General features: G+C 42.9%; 1 protein-coding gene across 1 annotated transcript in view; it reads right to left on the bottom strand.

Annotated features, from left to right (window-relative positions):
• Window positions 1–16944, bottom strand: part of LOC121290067 (substance-P receptor-like) — a 379077-nt gene that overhangs the window by 29628 nt on the left and 332505 nt on the right. The window lies entirely within an intron of this gene.

Raw genomic sequence — 16944 nt, 5'->3', positions numbered from 1 at the left:
GCTTCGGTGGTCATGTCTAACCAGTTCCTGAATCAAAGCCGGAGGTGTCAGTGGTCATGTATAACCAGTTTCCGAATAAAAGCCAAGGGTTTCAGTGGTCATCTCCGACCAGTTCTTGAATGAAAGCCAGACGTTTCAGTGGTCATGTCTAACCAGTTTCTGAATCCATGCCGGAGAATTCATTGGTCTTGTGTAACCAGTTTCTGAATCAAACCCTGAGTTTTCACTGGTCATCTCTAACCATTTTCAGAATGAAGGCCAGAGGTAACAGTGGTCATGTTTCATCAGTTTCAGGATCAAAGCCAAGTGTTGCAGTGGTCATGTCTAACGAGTTTCTGAATCAATGCCAGTTTTCAGTGGTCATGTCTAACCAGTTGCTGAATCAAAGCGCAGGTTTCAGTGGTCATTTCCAACCAGCTTCTGAATCAAAGCCAGAGAATTCACGGTCATGTCTAAGCAGTTGCTGAATCAAAGCCAAGGCTTTCAGTGGTCATTGTCTAACCAGTTTCTGAATCAGAGCCAAAGGTTTCAGTGGTTGTATCTAACAAGTTTCTGAATCAAAGCCAGAGGTTTCAGTGGTCATGTTTAAGCTGTTGCTGAATAAAGCCAAGGGTTTCAGTGGTCACGTCTAATCACTTATTGAATCAAAGCTAAGGGTTTTAGTGGTCATGTCTAAACAGTTTCTGAATCAAAGCCAAGGGTTTCAGTGGTCACGTCTAACCAGTTTCTGAATCAAAGCCAAGGCTTTCTGTGGTCATTGTCTAACCAGTTTCTGAATCAAAGCCAAAGGTTTCAGTGGTTGTATCTAACAAGTTTCTGAATCAAAGCCAGAGGTTTCAGTGGTCATGTTTAAGCTGTTGCTGAATAAAGCCAAGGGTTTCAGTGGTCACGTCTAATCACTTATTGAATCAAAGCTAAGGGTTTTAGTGGTCATGTCTAAACAGTTTCTGAATCAAAGCCAAGGGTTTCAGTGGTCACGTCTAACCAGTTTCTGAATCAAAGCCAAAGGTTTCAGTGGTCATGTCTAACCAGTTTCTGAAACAAAGCCAGAGGTTTCAGTGGTCATGTCTAACCAGGTGCTGAATCAAAGCCTGAGTTTTAAGTGGTCATGTCTCACCAGTTTCTGAATCAAAGCCGGAAGTTTCAGTGGTTATGTGTAAACAACTGCTGAATAAAAGCCATGAGTTTCATTGGTCATGCCTAAGCAATTTCTGAATTAAACCAGAGGTCTCAGTGGTCATGTCTCACCAGTTGCTGAAGCAAAGCCAGAGGTTTCAGTGGTCATGTCTAACGAGTTTCTGAATCAATGCCAGTTTTCAGTGGTCATGTCTAACCAGTTGCTGAATCAAAGCGCAGGTTTCAGTGGTCATTTCCAACCAGCTTCTGAATCAAAGCCAGAGAATTCACGGTCATGTCTAAGCAGTTTCTGAATCAAAGCCAAGGCTTTCTGTGGTCATTGTCTAACCAGTTTCTGAATCAAAGCTAAAGGTTTCAGTGGTTGTATCTAACAAGTTTCTGAATCAAAGCCAGAGGTTTCAGTGGTCATGTTTAAGCTGTTGCTGAATAAAGCCAAGGGTTTCAGTGGTCACGTCTAATCACTTATTGAATCAAAGCTAAGGGTTTTAGTGATCATGTCTAAACAGTTTCTGAATCAAAGCCAAGGGTTTCAGTGGTCACGTCTAACCAGTTTCTGAATCAAAGCCAAAGGTTTCAGTGGTCATGTCTAACCAGTTCCTGAATCAAAGCCAGAGTTTTCACTGGTCATGTCTAACCAGTTCCTGAATCATAGCCAGAGTTTTCAGTAGTCCTATCTAACCAGTTCCTGAATCAAAGCCAGACGTTTCACTGGTCATAAAAACAAAAAAACAAAAAAACTGCGGATGCTTGGAGATCCAAAACAAAAACAGAATTACCTGGAAAAACTCAGCAGGTCTGGCAGCATCGGCGGAGAAGAAAAGAGTTGACGTTTCGAGTCCTCCTGACCCTTCGACAGAACTTCTGTCGAAGGGTCATGAGGACTCGAAACGTCAACTCTTTTCTTCTCCACCGACGCTGCCAGACCTGCTGAGTTTTTCCAGGTAATTATGTTTTTGTTTTCACTGGTCATGTCCAACCACTTTCTGAATCAAAGCCAGAGGTTTCAGTGGTCATATCTAACCAGGTGCTGAATCAAAGCCTGAGTTTTAAGTGGTCATGTCTCACCAGTTTCTGAATCAAAGCCGGAAGTTTCAGTGGTTATGTGTAAACAACTGCTGAATAAAAGCCATGAGTTTCATTGGTCATGCCTAAGCAATTTCTGAATTAAACCAGAGGTCTCAGTGGTCATGTCTCACCAGTTGCTGAAGCAAAGCCAGAGGTTTCAGTGGTCATGTCTAAGCAGTTTAAACGTCAAAGCCACGTGCTTCGGTGGTCATGTCTAACCAGTTCCTGAATTAAAGCCGGAGGTTTCAGCGGTCATGTCTAAAAAGTTTCTGAATCAAAGCTAGAGATTTCAGTGGTCATATCTAACCAGTTTCTGAAACAAAGCCAGAGATTTCAGTGGTCAGCTCTAACCAGTTCCTGAATCAAAGCCAGAAGTTTCAGTGGTCATGTTTAAACAGTTGCTGAATAAAAGCCAAGTTGTTTCATCGGTCATGCCTAAGCAGTTTCTGAAGTAAATCCAGAGGTCTCAGTGGTCATGTCTCACCAGTTGCTGAAGGAAAGCCAGAGGTTTCAATGGTCATGTCTAACCAGTTTCAATGTCAAAGCCACATGCTTCGGTGGTCATGTCTAACCAGTTCCTGAATCAAAGCCGGAGGTGTCAGTGGTCATGTATAACCAGTTTCTGAATAAAAGCCAAGGGTTTCAGTGGTCATCTCCGACCAGTTCTTGAATGAAAGCCAGACGTTTCAGTGGTCATGTCTAAACAGTTTCTGAATCCATGCTGGAGAATTCATTGGTCTTGTCTAACCAGTTTCTGAATCAAACCCTGAGTTTTCAGTGGTCATCTCTAACCATTTTCAGAATGAAGGCCAGAGGTAACAATGGTCATGTCTCATCAGTTTCAGGATCAAAGCCAAGTGTTTCAGTGGTCATGTCTAACGAGTTTCTGAATCAATGCCAGTTTTCAGTGGTCATGTCTAACCAGTTGCTGAATCAAAGCGCAGGTTTCAGTGGTCATTTCCAACCAGCTTCTGAATCAAAGCCAGAGAATTCACGGTCATGTCTAAGCAGTTTCTGAATCAAAGCCAAGGCTTTCTGTGGTCATTGTCTAAACAGTTTCTGAATCAAAGCCAAAGGTTTCAGTGGTTGTATATAACAAGTTTCTGAATCAAAGCCAGAGGTTTCAGTGGTCGTGTTTAAGCTGTTGCTGAATAAAGCCAAGGGTTTCAGTGGTCACGTCTAATCACTTATTGAATCAAAGCTAAGGGTTTTAGTGGTCATGTCTAAACAGTTTCTGAATCAAAGCCAAGGGTTTCAGTGGTCACGTCTAACCAGTTTCTGAATCAAAGCCAAAGGTTTCAGTGGTCATGTCTAACCAGTTTCTGAAACAAAGCCAGAGGTTTCAGTGGTCATGTCTAACCAGTTCCTGAATCAAAGCCAGAGTTTTCACTGGTCATGTCTAACCAGTTCCTGAATCATAGCCAGAGTTTTCAGTAGTCCTATCTAACCAATTCCTGAATCAAAGCCAGACGTTTCACTGGTCATAAAAACAAAAAAACAAAAAAACTGCGGATGCTGGAGATCCAAAACAAAAACAGAATTACCTGGAAAAACTCAGCAGGTCTGGCAGCATCGGCGGAGAAGAAAAGAGTTGACGTTTCGAGTCCTCCTGACCCTTCGACAGAACTTCTGTCGAAGGGTCATGAGGACTCGAAACGTCAACTCTTTTCTTCTCCACCGACGCTGCCAGACCTGCTGAGTTTTTCCAGGTAATTCTGTTTTTGTTTTCACTGGTCATGTCCAACCACTTTCTGAATCAAAGCCAGAGGTTTCAGTGGTCATATCTAACCAGGTGCTGAATCAAAGCCTGAGTTTTAAGTGGTCATGTCTCACCAGTTTCTGAATCAAAGCCGGAAGTTTCAGTGGTTATGTGTAAACAACTGCTGAATAAAAGCCATGAGTTTCATTGGTCATGCCTAAGCAATTTCTGAATTAAACCAGAGGTCTCAGTGGTCATGTCTCACCAGTTGCTGAAGCAAAGCCAGAGGTTTCAGTGGTCATGTCTAAGCAGTTTAAACGTCAAAGCCACGTGCTTCGGTGGTCATGTCTAACCAGTTCCTGAATTAAAGCCGGAGGTTTCAGCGGTCATGTCTAAAAAGTGTCTGAATCAAAGCTAGAGATTTCAGTGGTCATATCTAACCAGTTTCTGAAACAAAGCCAGAGATTTCAGTGGTCAGCTCTAACCAGTTCCTGAATCAAAGCCAGAAGTTTCAGTGGTCATGTGTAAACAGTTGCTGAATAAAAGCCAAGTTGTTTCATCGGTCATGCCTAAGCAGTTTCTGAAGTAAATCCAGAGGTCTCAGTGGTCATGTCTCACCAGTTGCTGAAGGAAAGCCAGAGGTTTCAATGGTCATGTCTAACCAGTTTCAATGTCAAAGCCACGTGCTTCGGTGGTCATGTCTAACCAGTTCCTGAATCAAAGCCGGAGGTGTCAGTGGTCATGTATAACCAGTTTCCGAATAAAAGCCAAGGGTTTCAGTGGTCATCTCCGACCAGTTCTTGAATGAAAGCCAGACGTTTCAGTGGTCATGTCTAACCAGTTTCTGAATCCATGCCGGAGAATTCATTGGTCTTGTGTAACCAGTTTCTGAATCAAACCCTGAGTTTTCACTGGTCATCTCTAACCATTTTCAGAATGAAGGCCAGAGGTAACAGTGGTCATGTTTCATCAGTTTCAGGATCAAAGCCAAGTGTTGCAGTGGTCATGTCTAACGAGTTTCTGAATCAATGCCAGTTTTCAGTGGTCATGTCTAACCAGTTGCTGAATCAAAGCGCAGGTTTCAGTGGTCATTTCCAACCAGCTTCTCAATCAAAGCCAGAGAATTCACGGTCATGTCTAAGCAGTTGCTGAATCAAAGCCAAGGCTTTCAGTGGTCATTGTCTAACCAGTTTCTGAATCAGAGCCAAAGGTTTCAGTGGTTGTATCTAACAAGTTTCTGAATCAAAGCCAGAGGTTTCAGTGGTCATGTTTAAGCTGTTGCTGAATAAAGCCAAGGGTTTCAGTGGTCACGTCTAATCACTTATTGAATCAAAGCTAAGGGTTTTAGTGGTCATGTCTAAACAGTTTCTGAATCAAAGCCAAGGGTTTCAGTGGTCACGTCTAACCAGTTTCTGAATCAAAGCCAAAGGTTTCAGTGGTCATGTCTAACCAGTTTCTGAAACAAAGCCAGAGGTTTCAGTGGTCATGTCTAACCAGTTCCTGAATCAAAGCCAGAGTTTTCACTGGTCATGTCTAACCAGTTCCTGAATCATAGCCAGAGTTTTCAGTAGTCCTATCTAACCAATTCCTGAATCAAAGCCAGACGTTTCACTGGTCATAAAAACAAAAAAACAAAAAAACTGCGGATGCTGGAGATCCAAAACAAAAACAGAATTACCTGGAAAAACTCAGCAGGTCTGGCAGCATCGGCGGAGAAGAAAAGAGTTGACGTTTCGAGTCCTCCTGACCCTTCGACAGAACTTCTGTCGAAGGGTCATGAGGACTCGAAACGTCAACTCTTTTCTTCTCCACCGACGCTGCCAGACCTGCTGAGTTTTTCCAGGTAATTCTGTTTTTGTTTTCACTGGTCATGTCCAACCACTTTCTGAATCAAAGCCAGAGGTTTCAGTGGTCATATCTAACCAGGTGCTGAATCAAAGCCTGAGTTTTAAGTGGTCATGTCTCACCAGTTTCTGAATCAAAGCCGGAAGTTTCAGTGGTTATGTGTAAACAACTGCTGAATAAAAGCCATGAGTTTCATTGGTCATGCCTAAGCAATTTCTGAATTAAACCAGAGGTCTCAGTGGTCATGTCTCACCAGTTGCTGAAGCAAAGCCAGAGGTTTCAGTGGTCATGTCTAAGCAGTTTAAACGTCAAAGCCACGTGCTTCGGTGGTCATGTCTAACCAGTTCCTGAATTAAAGCCGGAGGTTTCAGCGGTCATGTCTAAAAAGTGTCTGAATCAAAGCTAGAGATTTCAGTGGTCATATCTAACCAGTTTCTGAAACAAAGCCAGAGATTTCAGTGGTCAGCTCTAACCAGTTCCTGAATCAAAGCCAGAAGTTTCAGTGGTCATGTGTAAACAGTTGCTGAATAAAAGCCAAGTTGTTTCATCGGTCATGCCTAAGCAGTTTCTGAAGTAAATCCAGAGGTCTCAGTGGTCATGTCTCACCAGTTGCTGAAGGAAAGCCAGAGGTTTCAATGGTCATGTCTAACCAGTTTCAATGTCAAAGCCACGTGCTTCGGTGGTCATGTCTAACCAGTTCCTGAATCAAAGCCGGAGGTGTCAGTGGTCATGTATAACCAGTTTCCGAATAAAAGCCAAGGGTTTCAGTGGTCATCTCCGACCAGTTCTTGAATGAAAGCCAGACGTTTCAGTGGTCATGTCTAACCAGTTTCTGAATCCATGCCGGAGAATTCATTGGTCTTGTGTAACCAGTTTCTGAATCAAACCCTGAGTTTTCACTGGTCATCTCTAACCATTTTCAGAATGAAGGCCAGAGGTAACAGTGGTCATGTTTCATCAGTTTCAGGATCAAAGCCAAGTGTTGCAGTGGTCATGTCTAACGAGTTTCTGAATCAATGCCAGTTTTCAGTGGTCATGTCTAACCAGTTGCTGAATCAAAGCGCAGGTTTCAGTGGTCATTTCCAACCAGCTTCTCAATCAAAGCCAGAGAATTCACGGTCATGTCTAAGCAGTTGCTGAATCAAAGCCAAGGCTTTCAGTGGTCATTGTCTAACCAGTTTCTGAATCAGAGCCAAAGGTTTCAGTGGTTGTATCTAACAAGTTTCTGAATCAAAGCCAGAGGTTTCAGTGGTCATGTTTAAGCTGTTGCTGAATAAAGCCAAGGGTTTCAGTGGTCACGTCTAATCACTTATTGAATCAAAGCTAAGGGTTTTAGTGGTCATGTCTAAACAGTTTCTGAATCAAAGCCAAGGGTTTCAGTGGTCACGTCTAACCAGTTTCTGAATCAAAGCCAAAGGTTTCAGTGGTCATGTCTAACCAGTTTCTGAAACAAAGCCAGAGGTTTCAGTGGTCATGTCTAACCAGTTCCTGAATCAAAGCCAGAGTTTTCACTGGTCATGTCTAACCAGTTCCTGAATCATAGCCAGAGTTTTCAGTAGTCCTATCTAACCAATTCCTGAATCAAAGCCAGACGTTTCACTGGTCATAAAAACAAAAAAACAAAAAAACTGCGGATGCTGGAGATCCAAAACAAAAACAGAATTACCTGGAAAAACTCAGCAGGTCTGGCAGCATCGGCGGAGAAGAAAAGAGTTGACGTTTCGAGTCCTCCTGACCCTTCGACAGAACTTCTGTCGAAGGGTCATGAGGACTCGAAACGTCAACTCTTTTCTTCTCCACCGACGCTGCCAGACCTGCTGGGTTTTTCCAGGTAATTCTGTTTTTGTTTTCACTGGTCATGTCCAACCACTTTCTGAATCAAAGCCAGAGGTTTCAGTGGTCATATCTAACCAGGTGCTGAATCAAAGCCTGAGTTTTAAGTGGTCATGTCTCACCAGTTTCTGAATCAAAGCCGGAAGTTTCAGTGGTTATGTGTAAACAACTGCTGAATAAAAGCCATGTGTTTCATTGGTCATGCCTAAGCAATTTCTGAATTAAACCAGAGGTCTCAGTGGTCATGTCTCACCAGTTGCTGAAGCAAAGCCAGAGGTTTCAGTGGTCATGTCTAAGCAGTTTAAACGTCAAAGCCACGTGCTTCGGTGGTCATGTCTAACCAGTTCCTGAATTAAAGCCGGAGGTTTCAGCGGTCATGTCTAAAAAGTTTCTGAATCAAAGCTAGAGATTTCAGTGGTCATATCTAACCAGTTTCTGAAACAAAGCCAGAGATTAAAGTGGTCAGCTCTAACCAGTTCCTGAATCAAAGCCAGAAGTTTCAGTGGTCATGTGTAAACAGTTGCTGAATAAAAGCCAAGTTGTTTCATCGGTCATGCCTAAGCAGTTTCTGAAGTAAATCCAGAGGTCTCAGTGGTCATGTCTCACCAGTTGCTGAAGGAAAGCCAGAGGTTTCAATGGTCATGTCTAACCAGTTTCAATGTCAAAGCCACGTGCTTCGGTGGTCATGTCTAACCAGTTCCTGAATCAAAGCCGGAGGTGTCAGTGGTCATGTATAACCAGTTTCCGAATAAAAGCCAAGGGTTTCAGTGGTCATCTCCGACCAGTTCTTGAATGAAAGCCAGACGTTTCAGTGGTCATGTCTAACCAGTTTCTGAATCCATGCCGGAGAATTCATTGGTCTTGTGTAACCAGTTTCTGAATCAAACCCTGAGTTTTCACTGGTCATCTCTAACCATTTTCAGAATGAAGGCCAGAGGTAACAGTGGTCATGTTTCATCAGTTTCAGGATCAAAGCCAAGTGTTGCAGTGGTCATGTCTAACGAGTTTCTGAATCAATGCCAGTTTTCAGTGGTCATGTCTAACCAGTTGCTGAATCAAAGCGCAGGTTTCAGTGGTCATTTCCAACCAGCTTCTCAATCAAAGCCAGAGAATTCACGGTCATGTCTAAGCAGTTGCTGAATCAAAGCCAAGGCTTTCAGTGGTCATTGTCTAACCAGTTTCTGAATCAGAGCCAAAGGTTTCAGTGGTTGTATCTAACAAGTTTCTGAATCAAAGCCAGAGGTTTCAGTGGTCATGTTTAAGCTGTTGCTGAATAAAGCCAAGGGTTTCAGTGGTCACGTCTAATCACTTATTGAATCAAAGCTAAGGGTTTTAGTGGTCATGTCTAAACAGTTTCTGAATCAAAGCCAAGGGTTTCAGTGGTCACGTCTAACCAGTTTCTGAATCAAAGCCAAGGCTTTCTGTGGTCATTGTCTAACCAGTTTCTGAATCAAAGCCAAAGGTTTCAGTGGTTGTATCTAACAAGTTTCTGAATCAAAGCCAGAGGTTTCAGTGGTCATGTTTAAGCTGTTGCTGAATAAAGCCAAGGGTTTCAGTGGTCACGTCTAATCACTTATTGAATCAAAGCTAAGGGTTTTAGTGGTCATGTCTAAACAGTTTCTGAATCAAAGCCAAGGGTTTCAGTGGTCACGTCTAACCAGTTTCTGAATCAAAGCCAAAGGTTTCAGTGGTCATGTCTAACCAGTTTCTGAAACAAAGCCAGAGGTTTCAGTGGTCATGTCTAACCAGTTCCTGAATCAAAGCCAGAGTTTTCACTGGTCATGTCTAACCAGTTCCTGAATCATAGCCAGAGTTTTCAGTAGTCCTATCTAACCAGTTCCTGAATCAAAGCCAGACGTTTCACTGGTCATAAAAACAAAAAAACAAAAAAACTGCGGATGCTGGAGATCCAAAACAAAAACAGAATTACCTGGAAAAACTCAGCAGGTCTGGCAGCATCGGCGGAGAAGAAAAGAGTTGACGTTTCGAGTCCTCCTGACCCTTCGACAGAACTTCTGTCGAAGGGTCATGAGGACTCGAAACGTCAACTCTTTTCTTCTCCACCGACGCTGCCAGACCTGCTGGGTTTTTCCAGGTAATTCTGTTTTTGTTTTCACTGGTCATGTCCAACCACTTTCTGAATCAAAGCCAGAGGTTTCAGTGGTCATATCTAACCAGGTGCTGAATCAAAGCCTGAGTTTTAAGTGGTCATGTCTCACCAGTTTCTGAATCAAAGCCGGAAGTTTCAGTGGTTATGTGTAAACAACTGCTGAATAAAAGCCATGAGTTTCATTGGTCATGCCTAAGCAATTTCTGAATTAAACCAGAGGTCTCAGTGGTCATGTCTCACCAGTTGCTGAAGCAAAGCCAGAGGTTTCAGTGGTCATGTCTAAGCAGTTTAAACGTCAAAGCCACGTGCTTCGGTGGTCATGTCTAACCAGTTCCTGAATTAAAGCCGGAGGTTTCAGCGGTCATGTCTAAAAAGTTTCTGAATCAAAGCTAGAGATTTCAGTGGTCATATCTAACCAGTTTCTGAAACAAAGCCAGAGATTAAAGTGGTCAGCTCTAACCAGTTCCTGAATCAAAGCCAGAAGTTTCAGTGGTCATGTGTAAACAGTTGCTGAATAAAAGCCAAGTTGTTTCATCGGTCATGCCTAAGCAGTTTCTGAAGTAAATCCAGAGGTCTCAGTGGTCATGTCTCACCAGTTGCTGAAGGAAAGCCAGAGGTTTCAATGGTCATGTCTAACCAGTTTCAATGTCAAAGCCACGTGCTTCGGTGGTCATGTCTAACCAGTTCCTGAATCAAAGCCGGAGGTGTCAGTGGTCATGTATAACCAGTTTCCGAATAAAAGCCAAGGGTTTCAGTGGTCATCTCCGACCAGTTCTTGAATGAAAGCCAGACGTTTCAGTGGTCATGTCTAACCAGTTTCTGAATCCATGCCGGAGAATTCATTGGTCTTGTGTAACCAGTTTCTGAATCAAACCCTGAGTTTTCACTGGTCATCTCTAACCATTTTCAGAATGAAGGCCAGAGGTAACAGTGGTCATGTTTCATCAGTTTCAGGATCAAAGCCAAGTGTTGCAGTGGTCATGTCTAACGAGTTTCTGAATCAATGCCAGTTTTCAGTGGTCATGTCTAACCAGTTGCTGAATCAAAGCGCAGGTTTCAGTGGTCATTTCCAACCAGCTTCTCAATCAAAGCCAGAGAATTCACGGTCATGTCTAAGCAGTTGCTGAATCAAAGCCAAGGCTTTCAGTGGTCATTGTCTAACCAGTTTCTGAATCAGAGCCAAAGGTTTCAGTGGTTGTATCTAACAAGTTTCTGAATCAAAGCCAGAGGTTTCAGTGGTCATGTTTAAGCTGTTGCTGAATAAAGCCAAGGGTTTCAGTGGTCACGTCTAATCACTTATTGAATCAAAGCTAAGGGTTTTAGTGGTCATGTCTAAACAGTTTCTGAATCAAAGCCAAGGGTTTCAGTGGTCACGTCTAACCAGTTTCTGAATCAAAGCCAAGGCTTTCTGTGGTCATTGTCTAACCAGTTTCTGAATCAAAGCCAAAGGTTTCAGTGGTTGTATCTAACAAGTTTCTGAATCAAAGCCAGAGGTTTCAGTGGTCATGTTTAAGCTGTTGCTGAATAAAGCCAAGGGTTTCAGTGGTCACGTCTAATCACTTATTGAATCAAAGCTAAGGGTTTTAGTGGTCATGTCTAAACAGTTTCTGAATCAAAGCCAAGGGTTTCAGTGGTCACGTCTAACCAGTTTCTGAATCAAAGCCAAAGGTTTCAGTGGTCATGTCTAACCAGTTTCTGAAACAAAGCCAGAGGTTTCAGTGGTCATGTCTAACCAGTTCCTGAATCAAAGCCAGAGTTTTCACTGGTCATGTCTAACCAGTTCCTGAATCATAGCCAGAGTTTTCAGTAGTCCTATCTAACCAGTTCCTGAATCAAAGCCAGACGTTTCACTGGTCATAAAAACAAAAAAACAAAAAAACTGCGGATGCTGGAGATCCAAAACAAAAACAGAATTACCTGGAAAAACTCAGCAGGTCTGGCAGCATCGGCGGAGAAGAAAAGAGTTGACGTTTCGAGTCCTCCTGACCCTTCGACAGAACTTCTGTCGAAGGGTCATGAGGACTCGAAACGTCAACTCTTTTCTTCTCCACCGACGCTGCCAGACCTGCTGAGTTTTTCCAGGTAATTCTGTTTTTGTTTTCACTGGTCATGTCCAACCACTTTCTGAATCAAAGCCAGAGGTTTCAGTGGTCATATCTAACCAGGTGCTGAATCAAAGCCTGAGTTTTAAGTGGTCATGTCTCACCAGTTTCTGAATCAAAGCCGGAAGTTTCAGTGGTTATGTGTAAACAACTGCTGAATAAAAGCCATGAGTTTCATTGGTCATGCCTAAGCAATTTCTGAATTAAACCAGAGGTCTCAGTGGTCATGTCTCACCAGTTGCTGAAGCAAAGCCAGAGGTTTCAGTGGTCATGTCTAAGCAGTTTAAACGTCAAAGCCACGTGCTTCGGTGGTCATGTCTAACCAGTTCCTGAATTAAAGCCGGAGGTTTCAGCGGTCATGTCTAAAAAGTTTCTGAATCAAAGCTAGAGATTTCAGTGGTCATATCTAACCAGTTTCTGAAACAAAGCCAGAGATTAAAGTGGTCAGCTCTAACCAGTTCCTGAATCAAAGCCAGAAGTTTCAGTGGTCATGTGTAAACAGTTGCTGAATAAAAGCCAAGTTGTTTCATCGGTCATGCCTAAGCAGTTTCTGAAGTAAATCCAGAGGTCTCAGTGGTCATGTCTCACCAGTTGCTGAAGGAAAGCCAGAGGTTTCAATGGTCATGTCTAACCAGTTTCAATGTCAAAGCCACGTGCTTCGGTGGTCATGTCTAACCAGTTCCTGAATCAAAGCCGGAGGTGTCAGTGGTCATGTATAACCAGTTTCCGAATAAAAGCCAAGGGTTTCAGTGGTCATCTCCGACCAGTTCTTGAATGAAAGCCAGACGTTTCAGTGGTCATGTCTAACCAGTTTCTGAATCCATGCCGGAGAATTCATTGGTCTTGTGTAACCAGTTTCTGAATCAAACCCTGAGTTTTCACTGGTCATCTCTAACCATTTTCAGAATGAAGGCCAGAGGTAACAGTGGTCATGTTTCATCAGTTTCAGGATCAAAGCCAAGTGTTGCAGTGGTCATGTCTAACGAGTTTCTGAATCAATGCCAGTTTTCAGTGGTCATGTCTAACCAGTTGCTGAATCAAAGCGCAGGTTTCAGTGGTCATTTCCAACCAGCTTCTGAATCAAAGCCAGAGAATTCACGGTCATGTCTAAGCAGTTGCTGAATCAAAGCCAAGGCTTTCAGTGGTCATTGTCTAACCAGTTTCTGAATCAGAGCCAAAGGTTTCAGTGGTTGTATCTAACAAGTTTCTGAATCAAAGCCAGAGGTTTCAGTGGTCATGTTTAAGCAGTTGCTGAATAAAGCCAAGGGTTTCAGTGGTCACGTCTAACCAGTTATTGAATCAAAGCTAAGGGTTTCAGTGGTCATGTCTAAACAGTTTCCGAATCAAAGCCAAGGGTTTCAGTGGTCACGTCTAACCAGATTCTGAATCAGAGCCAAAGGTTTCAGTGGTCATGTCTAACCAGTTCCTGAATCAAACACGGAGGTTTCAGTGGTCATGTCTAACCAGTTTCTGACTCAAAGCCAGATTTTGCAGGGGTCATGTGTAACCAGTTCCTGAATCAAAGCAAGAGATTTCACTGGTCACGTATAACTAGTTTCTGCATCAAAGCCAAGGGTGTCAGTGGTCATGTCCAACCACTTTCTGAATCAAAGCCAGATGTTTCAGTGGTCATGTCTAACCATTTGCTGAATCAAAAACTGAGGTTCAAGGCTCATGTCTAACCAGTTTCTGAATCAAAACTGGAGGTTTTAGTGGTCATGTCTAACCGGTTGCTGAATCAAAGACGGAGGTTTCAGTGGGCATGTCGAACCAAATTCTGAATAAAAGTCAAAGTTTTCAGTGGTCATGTCAAGCCAGTTTCTGAATCAAAGCCAGAGGTTTCAGTGGTCATGTCTAACCAGTTTCTGAATTAAAGCCGGAGGTTTCAGCGGTCATGTCTAAAAAGTTTCTGAATCAAAGCTAGAGTTTTCAGTGGTCATGTCTAACCAGTTTCTGAAACAAAGCCAGAGGTTTCTGTGGTCATGTCTAACCAGTTTCTGAATCAAAGCCAGAGTTTTCACTGGTCATGTCTAACCAGTTCCTGAATCATACCCAGAGTTTTCAGTGGTCATATCTAACCAGTTCCTGAATCAAAGCCAGACGTTTCACTGGTCCTCTCTAACCAGTTTCTGAATCAAAACCAAGGCTTTCAGTGGTCATGTCCAACCACTTTCTGAATCAAAGACAGGGGTTTCAGTGGTCATATCTAACCAGGTGCTGAATCAAAGCCTGAGGTTCAAGTGGTCATGTCTCACCAGTTTCTGAATCAAAGCCAGAGGTTTCAGTGGTCATGTCTAACCAGGTGCTGAATCAAAGCCTGAGTTTTAAGTGGTCATGTCTCACCAGTTTCTGAATCAAAGCCGGAAGTTTCAGTGGTTATGTGTAAACAACTGCTGAATAAAAGCCATGAGTTTCATTGGTCATGCCTAAGCAATTTCTGAATTAAACCAGAGGTCTCAGTGGTCATGTCTCACCAGTTGCTGAAGCAAAGCCAGAGGTTTCAGTGGTCATGTCTAACGAGTTTCTGAATCAATGCCAGTTTTCAGTGGTCATGTCTAACCAGTTGCTGAATCAAAGCGCAGGTTTCAGTGGTCATTTCCAACCAGCTTCTCAATCAAAGCCAGAGAATTCACGGTCATGTCTAAGCAGTTTCTGAATCAAAGCCAAGGCTTTCTGTGGTCATTGTCTAACCAGTTTCTGAATCAAAGCCAAAGGTTTCAGTGGTTGTATCTAACAAGTTTCTGAATCAAAGCCAGAGGTTTCAGTGGTCATGTTTAAGCTGTTGCTGAATAAAGCCAAGGGTTTCAGTGGTCACGTCTAATCACTTATTGAATCAAAGCTAAGGGTTTTAGTGATCATGTCTAAACAGTTTCTGAATCAAAGCCAAGGGTTTCAGTGGTCACGTCTAACCAGTTTCTGAATCAAAGCCAAAGGTTTCAGTGGTCATGTCTAACCAGTTCCTGAATCAAAGCCAGAGTTTTCACTGGTCATGTCTAACCAGTTCCTGAATCATAGCCAGAGTTTTCAGTAGTCCTATCTAACCAGTTCCTGAATCAAAGCCAGACGTTTCACTGGTCATAAAAACAAAAAAACAAAAAAACTGCGGATGCTTGGAGATCCAAAACAAAAACAGAATTACCTGGAAAAACTCAGCAGGTCTGGCAGCATCGGCGGAGAAGAAAAGAGTTGACGTTTCGAGTCCTCCTGACCCTTCGACAGAACTTCTGTCGAAGGGTCATGAGGACTCGAAACGTCAACTCTTTTCTTCTCCACCGACGCTGCCAGACCTGCTGAGTTTTTCCAGGTAATTATGTTTTTGTTTTCACTGGTCATGTCCAACCACTTTCTGAATCAAAGCCAGAGGTTTCAGTGGTCATATCTAACCAGGTGCTGAATCAAAGCCTGAGTTTTAAGTGGTCATGTCTCACCAGTTTCTGAATCAAAGCCGGAAGTTTCAGTGGTTATGTGTAAACAACTGCTGAATAAAAGCCATGAGTTTCATTGGTCATGCCTAAGCAATTTCTGAATTAAACCAGAGGTCTCAGTGGTCATGTCTCACCAGTTGCTGAAGCAAAGCCAGAGGTTTCAGTGGTCATGTCTAAGCAGTTTAAACGTCAAAGCCACGTGCTTCGGTGGTCATGTCTAACCAGTTCCTGAATTAAAGCCGGAGGTTTCAGCGGTCATGTCTAAAAAGTTTCTGAATCAAAGCTAGAGATTTCAGTGGTCATATCTAACCAGTTTCTGAAACAAAGCCAGAGATTTCAGTGGTCAGCTCTAACCAGTTCCTGAATCAAAGCCAGAAGTTTCAGTGGTCATGTTTAAACAGTTGCTGAATAAAAGCCAAGTTGTTTCATCGGTCATGCCTAAGCAGTTTCTGAAGTAAATCCAGAGGTCTCAGTGGTCATGTCTCACCAGTTGCTGAAGGAAAGCCAGAGGTTTCAATGGTCATGTCTAACCAGTTTCAATGTCAAAGCCACATGCTTCGGTGGTCATGTCTAACCAGTTCCTGAATCAAAGCCGGAGGTGTCAGTGGTCATGTATAACCAGTTTCTGAATAAAAGCCAAGGGTTTCAGTGGTCATCTCCGACCAGTTCTTGAATGAAAGCCAGACGTTTCAGTGGTCATGTCTAAACAGTTTCTGAATCCATGCTGGAGAATTCATTGGTCTTGTCAAACCAGTTTCTGAATCAAACCCTGAGTTTTCAGTGGTCATCTCTAACCATTTTCAGAATGAAGGCCAGAGGTAACAATGGTCATGTCTCATCAGTTTCAGGATCAAAGCCAAGTGTTTCAGTGGTCATGTCTAACGAGTTTCTGAATCAATGCCAGTTTTCAGTGGTCATGTCTAACCAGTTGCTGAATCAAAGCGCAGGTTTCAGTGGTCATTTCCAACCAGCTTCTGAATCAAAGCCAGAGAATTCACGGTCATGTCTAAGCAGTTTCTGAATCAAAGCCAAGGCTTTCTGTGGTCATTGTCTAAACAGTTTCTGAATCAAAGCCAAAGGTTTCAGTGGTTGTATATAACAAGTTTCTGAATCAAAGCCAGAGGTTTCAGTGGTCGTGTTTAAGCTGTTGCTGAATAAAGCCAAGGGTTTCAGTGGTCACGTCTAATCACTTATTGAATCAAAGCTAAGGGTTTTAGTGGTCATGTCTAAACAGTTTCTGAATCAAAGCCAAGGGTTTCAGTGGTCACGTCTAACCAGTTTCTGAATCAAAGCCAAAGGTTTCAGTGGTCATGTCTAACCAGTTTCTGAAACAAAGCCAGAGGTTTCAGTGGTCATGTCTAACCAGTTCCTGAATCAAAGCCAGAGTTTTCACTGGTCATGTCTAACCAGTTCCTGAATCATAGCCAGAGTTTTCAGTAGTCCTATCTAACCAATTCCTGAATCAAAGCCAGACGTTTCACTGGTCATAAAAACAAAAAAACAAAAAAACTGCGGATGCTGGAGATCCAAAACAAAAACAGAATTACCTGGAAAAACTCAGCAGGTCTGGCAGCATCGGCGGAGAAGAAAAGAGTTGACGTTTCGAGTCCTCCTGACCCTTCAACAGAACTTCTGTCGAAGGGTCATGAGGACTCGAAACGTCAACTCTTTTCTTCTCCACCGACGCTGCCAGACCTGCTGAGTTTTTCCAGGTAATTCTGTTTTTGT

This window comes from Carcharodon carcharias, chromosome 17 (assembly GCF_017639515.1).
Source record: "Carcharodon carcharias isolate sCarCar2 chromosome 17, sCarCar2.pri, whole genome shotgun sequence".
In the NCBI taxonomy this organism is placed as follows: domain Eukaryota; kingdom Metazoa; phylum Chordata; class Chondrichthyes; order Lamniformes; family Lamnidae; genus Carcharodon; species Carcharodon carcharias.
The sequence above is the reverse complement of the archived record's forward strand: the minus strand, read 5'-3'. Positions and strand labels throughout refer to the sequence as shown.